The following is an 8,283-nucleotide window of genomic DNA, read 5'->3' as shown; positions in this document are numbered from 1 at the left end:
ACTGGGGCAGTAACCTCAAAGGTGCAACTATACCCCTAAAAGTGAGCATATTAGTACCATACAAGTATGCATGTTTTAAGGGTAGATAAGTTACAAAGGTGCACCTTTGAGGGTACCTCATGAAAATTTATTATTATTATTATCATGGTAAATTTGTGATTACTGCAGTTTTACTACGAATACTGTGGTAAACTGTGGTTACTGTAATAAAACCGTGGTTAATTTTTTGTAAAAGGCTGCCAGGCTGTTGTACCCCTGAAGGTGAAACTTTATCATATTTTTTTTCTGACATATTTATTAACATTATTCACTAATATAGTCTATTTTTCCACTTAGAAGGTTATTTTATGCACCGAATTTCTTGATAAGTAAATAAAATTAATGTTTTAAAAAATGCACTTTAGAATCGATATTTTTATGTGAGGATCGATCCTTTCGATACAACATCAGTATCGAAAGTATCGATACTTAAGGATCGATCCGCCCATCCCTACCAAGAGCCGCTTGCAGTTTTAGCAAAGACTTGTGTGATTGTGATGGTTTGTGCTTTTTGTCTTTCTAAAATGTATATTCACTGCATTTAGGATTTTCTATCAAAATGAACTATTTTTCATAAATGCAACAAAATAAGTACAAGTAGCCATGACCTGCCCAGACAAAGCAGAATAACATTATGATACCGATCACTCGTGTAATCTGCGGTTTAAAATTCAAGCTCAAAGTCCATTACAGACATTGTATTCACACTGTTGTAATCAGTCTGAGATATCTCTCCCCCTCCGGCAAGTCACATGAGGTATTTTTTTTTCTTCTTTCACTGATTTTGTTTGAACAGACATATAATACAAACACAGAAGATGGCTTTGCTTTGGGAGCGATAAAACAGCCAGAGCTTTATTCTGTCAATCAACGGTTCTTAAACCATGTAACAAAATGTTGCTTCAAAGATCGTGAAATCAGGTTTCTTTGTCGTATAACTTGTTTGTATCTGCAGTATTGACACTGAGCAAATAGGGATATAAACAAAGCGTAAATGAGCCGTACACCTAAAAGTCAAACGATGATTAAAGAAAATAAGAATCTCTGTTAAACAGCCTCTCTGTATACTGGACCTATTGTCACTGAATGGCGAAAAACTGTGAGGGAATATGGCATCAGCGCCATCTTATGGCTGTTAGCTACTCCACCAGCTCTCAAAAGTTCCAGTAATTCAAGAAAGTAAAGATCTATGGTTTGTTTCACCCCTAATGTAAACTACAACCTGACTGCTTTTATCAGTAGCAATGTTTCTAATACTCTGGTAATGTTCTTAATATGTTAGTAATCAAATGAGTGTAAATTCCTTGGGTGGTTTTGCGAAATATATTTGAAGCCACTCAATAAATAATTGCTTTTAGGTATGGAGTTTCAGAATAACAACAACTTTAATACACTGATTCTGAGTGAAAGTATCATCTCACAACAACATGTTAGTGCCTTGGTTTCCTTGGCTCTGTCCATTTCTCTGTGCATCGCTGTCTCTTTTGGAGTACGATCCCAGCTCTGCTGTAAATGAACCAGCTTTAGATGAAGTACAGCAGACCGTTTTCCAAATGGACATGTCAGTTCTTCTCTTTCCCGTAGAAAACTATGAAGGCCATTGACCATGACATGTTTGGGCATACTTAATTAGTCTTATTGGCTCTTAGCTGAGGTGTCACTGTTCCAGTGACAGAAGGAGGTCAATTCATGAAACTGTGTGATGTGTTAGAAATGTTTGAGAAATGCTTTTATTGTTACATTTTATTCTTTTTTTTTTTTTTAATCAAACAATGCAAAAAATCATTTCAGTTCATTTGAAAACAAGTCTTAATATCTTTTATCTTAATATCTTCTTAACCTGAAAATGTGTGTGGGTAACCACTCGCCCCTGTGAGGTTCTTGGCCTGTGTGAGTCAGCAGTGTGTGCCTCTTACTTGTCTGAGGTAAACCACACTGCTGCCCACAAACATACTCACTCACGCTGAACCCACCCGCTCTGACCACACACACGCCAGTTCCCAAACACCCCCGTCCTTATCCGCTCATGCACCGCTGTGTACTGCCAGGGTCAGCAGTAGACAGACGTACAGCACAACAGATGACACAAGTCAAACGGGACATGGAGCTGATGTAGTGACTTGAGTATGGGAATTTCGTGCCTCAATAACCCTCTCTCTCATTCTTTCACAGATAGCAAACCCAGGAAGTGACTATCTACTTTTCTCATGTTGGTGACCTTGATGGTTTTGAAGGATCCCTGACTGAAGCTTTGGAGACAGAGGTGATAGGGGCTGTATTTAGTGCACAGCAAAGAGTGTTGTATGACAAGCAGTTTAAGCCCACAAATTTACACTTCACTTCACATATTTGTGTCTTTCATCAGTTCTGTGATTCACCTAATGCTGTCAGTTACTGTCATGTGATTTGTTAGATACTGGGCAGTTATTAGGCATTTTGTTAGAAAAAAAAGAAGGTAAACAGGAAATGGAAGATGCTGTTGCAGGAAGAGGAAAAGAGAGACTGTCGTTTGGGGTGAGGTAGTAGGTTGTATAGTTTGAGGGTTTAACCCTTGCTGTCAGATAACTATACAACTTACTGTCTTTCCCGAAGTGACCGTAGTGCCATCACATGGAGGACGTCAACAGGAAAGAAGAAATAACACATTTCCAGCTTCCAGCATTAATGTGTGTTTATCAAAAATATGCTTTTATTCTTGATGCAGGCTTAAATGTTTATCAGATATTTACAATAAAAGAATTTTAAAACATGAGTCATGCCATACTGTTAGCGTTACAACAAAAAAAAAAACTGAAACTGATTAAATTTGTGTTAGAAACGCATTAATGCAGCTTTGTTTTTGTTGCATCACATATTGTTCAAACATTCACATGAATCCATAAAGAGGGCAGTATATGCTGATAGTGATTATAACAATATGGCAATTTTAAATGAGATTGATGCTGTTAAACATCATTCATTCTGAAACATCCTTGAAATCTCTATTCTTTCTTGTATTGGCGTATTTCCTTCTGAAACTGAAAGTTTGAGTGGGGCATATTTAAGGGCTTATCCCTTTTCATTAAATAGCCAATAGCCTTCAGTTATATCACAGTCATGACAAAATCAGTGTAGTGTAGCTGGTGTCAATTTTTTTGGAAGAAACAAAAGACTAAACTGTTTTCTTGGAATACAGAAGCATGTGTGTGGGAACTGTAAAACTTCAAAACAGTATATATACAATATATATACGAATATAAAAAGGTATACGTAGTATACGGTATTACTGATAAGAATTCAAAAGGCAAAAATGTGTCATTGTGTTGTGGATTATTCAGCAGTGATGTTCGTACAGGGTGAGGTAGTAGGTTGTGTGGTTTCAGGGTTGTGTTTTTGCCCCATCAGGAGATAACTATACAACCTACTGCCTTCCCTGAAGGGCAGCAAAACATCGCCAGACAGTTCACCCACTCTATGAAGAGTGATTTCCTTTCGCTTTTCTTAAATATTTTAGTTTCCCAGGATTCTAATTATGATGATCTTGCCGTTAATAGCTGCATGAGGATTACATACAGCACAGGTGTGTAATACTTTAAACAGGAATAAACAGTTTGATATTTCAAAGATTGCCTGTTTTATTCATTGCCTCAAGCATGATATTGACGTTTATGAAGGATAAAGGCAAAATAATCTCGTAAGAAATCTCTATGAGAAATCTCTGAGTTAAAGGAATAGTACACTCAAAAATGAAAATTCTGACATTTTCTATCACGTCACTCAAACTGTATGACCCTTTTTTTCATCTGTGGAACACAAAATGTGCATTTTGAAGAATATCACCACGGGGGGGGGGGGATACAATAAAATTAAATTAACAACTTTTATAATACTTTTATTGTGCTTTTGCATTCTGAAGCTCCAGTCCCCATTTACATGTACTATACCTAAAAGAGTGGCTGGAATATTCTTCCAGATTTTCTCCTTTTGTCTTCTTTAGAAGAAAGAAAGTCATACGGCTTCAGAATGACACGAGGGTGAAATGACCAATTTTATTTTCGAGTAATATTTCTCTTTAAGATCACATTTCCCACCATTCTGTGACAGATCGGCATGAATGAAGAGTATTTCGTTCACAAGGATGTAATGAAGCTATGGCACTGTGTTATTTCATTTGTTATTAAAAATGCAGTACAGAAACAAGTAGAGTGCTTCTGCCAGGGTAGCTTATATTGTAAATAAAACATGGCCATGGCTCCAGACGTCCATTAGCTGATGTTAACAACTACAGGGCTGTAGGCAGGCTGACCTTTCACTGCTGCACAATTTATGGGCACTGACTGGCAGATCTCCACAGGAGCGCCCCTAGACTGGCACTTACAGAAGAGGAATAGCAGCAAGGGCAGACAGAATGTGACAGCCATGTCACCTTGAAAAAGCATTGTTTCTTTGGAAACAGGTGTTATGCTGTAACACCTGTTTCCTATGTGTATGCATGCTTATTATGTCAGCATTACCTGGGGGACTGCAGCACCGTTAGTCTGACAAAACTACTTTGTTATGCACATTGCAATAATCCACAGAGGATAAGGGTTTAATATTATTCCCTTGAGACCACATCAGATTTTCCCTTTCAGACCTCAAAAGGGTTTTGTTTTTTTGCCTCAACGACGCTATTAAACAAACTAATAGAATTATAGTAAGGCACCATGCAATAGAACTGAGGCCAGAGGTTTTCAAATGGCAAAGGTTTACAGAAAAATATAAAAATAAATAAAATTCAACCAATTAAATAATAAAATAATAAAAATATTCAATTAATAATAAAAATTTGATTTAAATAAATAAATAATCCAACAGTAAAGTATTATAGTGAATAGGAAATTTTGATATATGAAAATAAATAATAAAAATAAAATTCAACAAATTAAATGATCAAAAAATAAAAATATTCAAATAAATAATACAAATTTGATTTGAATGAATGAATGAGGCATTTATAATCATATGTGGGGGGGTCTCTCCTCAACCACCACCTGTGTGCAGCATCCACCTGGATGATGCGACGGCAGCCACAGGACAACTGCACCAGTGCGCTCACCACACACCAGCTACAGGTGGAGAGGAGAGAGAGAGAGATAGAGCCAATTCAGTGGATGGGGATTATTAGGAGGCCATGATTGACAAGGGCCAGTGGATTTGGCCAGGACACCCGAGATACACCCACATAGAATCCTCCAATCCACTCAGTTTTTTTTTTTTTTTTACAGTCTATGTTTAGGACCCACACAGACCACAAGGTGAGCACCCCCTGCTGGCCTCACTAACACCTCTTCCAGCAGCAACCTAGTTTTCCCAGGAGGTCTCCCATCGAGGTGGGCAACCAGTCTTGGGCTACAGGGTGATATGGCTGCAGCATTTAAATAAATAATTAACAGTACAGTACTATAGTGAATAGGAAAAGTTGATATGATATGATATATGGTACTTTATTGCCAGACTGAGTGTAACGTTTTTCTTGCATGACAATGTCATGTTATGTAATTATGTAATACACATTTTCCAAATGATATTCAATACATTGGTCCCAATTAATATTAGGTGTCTTTAACTACAATGTACTTTGTAAAATAATAATAATAACAATAATAATAATTGTTTGGTACAAAGTACCTGCTGTGTTCATGTTGTGTTGTAAAACACTTGCTGCTATTGAGGTGAGATATGGTTACGGTTAGGGACAGGTTTGGTGGTATGGTTAGGTTTAGGTTGGGTTAAGGTATAGGGGTAGAGACAACAGTGTAATTACAAATGTAACAACAAATTAATTACAGATGTAATTATAGAAAGGTATTTTTAATATAAGTACAATGTAAAAACATGTATGTACACAAGAAGTGCATTGTATCAAATAAAATGTAAGTACACAGTAGTTTACATTACATTACATTTACATTTAGTCATTTAGCAGACGCTTTTATCCAAAGCGACTTACAAGTGCTATAACAAGTCTCAGTTAGCTTAACGCAGTACACGTAGCAAGGGTTTTTTAAAGAATATAATCAAATGAAAACAGATAGAATAGAAAAGGAATAGCGCAAGCTATTGTTAGAGGTCTTTTTTTCTTTTTGCTTTTCAGTTCAAGTGGCATCTTATGAAACCCCTAGGGTAGAAAATATCTTCAAATTTACACACGATACCATTGATTAATTTTAGAATATCACCAGTAGGTGGCAGCAGAGGTGTGTTATTGTGACATTGTCTTAAACCCTCTTTAGCGTAACTAAACAGACTTTGATTGCTAAGACAACATACGTGATATGAATTATTTTATAATTAATTATATTAAGTAATATGGCGAGATATTATTCAGGCGTATGAAATAATACCATCATCATCGTCGTCTCAATGAGATCTGTTGCCCAGCAACGCGACCTTAAATCGGTGGGCGTGGCTTTCCGTCGAAAAGCCTGCGCCGATTGGCCGAATCCATGGGTGTGTCAGGAGGTGTGCGCTGTCGCGTCCGGGACGGGCGAGAGCTCGACTGGTGTCAGAGCGATTTGACAGCAGAGGTTACGGTGAATTTTAAATAGGACGTTTGAGGAGTACTACAGCCTCCCTCGCACCACCGAGCTGAGTGTTGGCAGTGTCACAGAGCCCGTGCGTTTTATTCCTGCCTGCATGGCGGCCTGGGATTGGGAGGTAGACGCGCAGCTCTTGTAAACAAAGCGCTTGTGTAACATTATGATCATGTTTTATCCGGTTTTATGGCCGTAATTACTGTAATCGTAGGCTTTTAACTGGAGTAAAGTAAACATTCACATAAGTCTTATCACATACTCTGTAAAGAACAATACATGCGTTTGCTAGAGTTTATCAAGATTTTAACTCTTGCTGGTACCAAAGCGAAACTGTTGCATTTACATGCACTCGGTTGGTCTTTAAATCTTTACACTGAGTTAGTTAGTTGTTATAGTGATATTGTACGAAGTATCTTGCAGCATTTTCCCCCACAGTGTAAACACTAACGTTAATGTAGTAATGTGAACTAACATAATCATGCACACTTGTGTATCACTTATCATTTTGATAAAAAATTACTAGTGTAATAGTTAAACTGTTCTGTTAAAATTCTGTTGTTTAGAATTCCATTTAGAACAGTATAGTAGATGTATTTCTATTTTATCTAGGCCTAAATAAATAAGTAGTTTCCAAGTTACCTTGGTTAACCGTTTTAACCATTTAAGAACATAAAAATAATTAAGTGGATTTATAATATAATATTTACCAGTCACATTTTATGTTTGTTATAAAAATATTGCCTTCGTTTTCTATTACAGCTTGTAACATGTAAAATATTTTATGAGGAATATGTCAGATCCACAGTATGCTGGCTTGGAAAGTTGAAAAGTTTTTAAGTCATCTGACCTGTGCAGCAGTGTTATTTTAGTATCACTGAGATACTATTGTAGTTATTAATATTGTATGAATATAAATATATATAATGAAAATATTGTTATATTTAAATTTTAGTTCGTTTAGTCAAATTTTGTTGTGTTTTTGTCATTTTAATTAGTTTTTTAATGTCTGTGTAGATTTTGTTAAGTAGGTTTATATATACAGTGCCATGAAAAGGTTTTTGCCCCCTTCCTGTTTTTTTTTATTTTTTGCATATTTGTCACACTTAAAAGATTCAGTTCATCAAACCAATTTTAATATTACGCAAAGATAATGCAAGTAAATACAAAATGCAGTTTTTAAATGATAATTTCATTTATTAAGGGAAAAAAGCTGTCCAAACCTACCTGGCCCTACGTGAAAAATTATTTGCCCCTCCTCTTAAATCATGAAAGAACTGTGATTAACCACATTATTTTAGAAAGCTGAGTTAAATTTCACTAGCCACACGCAGGCCTGATTACTGCCAGACCTGTTGAATCAAGAAATCACTTAAATAGAACCTGTCTGACAAAGTGAAGCATGCTTAAAGAGCAACACATCATGCCGCGATCTAAAGAAATTCAAGAACAGATGAGAAACAAAATAGTTGACATGTATCAGTCTGGAAAGGGTTATGAAGCCATTTCTAAGGCTTTGGGACTCCAGCGAACCATGGTCAGAGCCATTATCCACAAATTGAGAAAACTTGGAACAATGGTGAACCTTCCCAGGAGTGGCTGGCCTACCAAAATTACTCCAAGAGCACAACGACGACTCATCCAAGAGGTCATAAAAGAACCCAGAACAACATCTAAAGAACTGCAGGCC

General features: G+C 36.6%; 1 protein-coding gene across 2 annotated transcripts in view; it reads left to right on the top strand.

Moving 5' to 3' along the window:
- The first annotated feature begins 6,542 nt into the window (after positions 1 to 6,542).
- The window catches only part of LOC107664866 (peroxisome proliferator-activated receptor alpha-like), a 17,310-nt gene continuing 15,569 nt past the window's right edge, over positions 6,543 to 8,283 (top strand). For both annotated transcript variants that reach the window (XM_016455548.1, XM_016455546.1), the window contains exon 1: positions 6,543 to 6,717. The gene's annotated coding sequence lies outside the window, so the exon portion shown is untranslated. The remainder of the gene's footprint in view (positions 6,718 to 8,283) is intronic.

Source organism: Sinocyclocheilus anshuiensis, unplaced genomic scaffold (genome assembly GCF_001515605.1).
Source record: "Sinocyclocheilus anshuiensis isolate Anshui unplaced genomic scaffold, SAMN03320099.WGS_v1.1 scaffold299, whole genome shotgun sequence".
Classification (NCBI taxonomy): domain Eukaryota; kingdom Metazoa; phylum Chordata; class Actinopteri; order Cypriniformes; family Cyprinidae; genus Sinocyclocheilus; species Sinocyclocheilus anshuiensis.
This window is presented reverse-complemented; position numbering and strand designations above follow the sequence as displayed.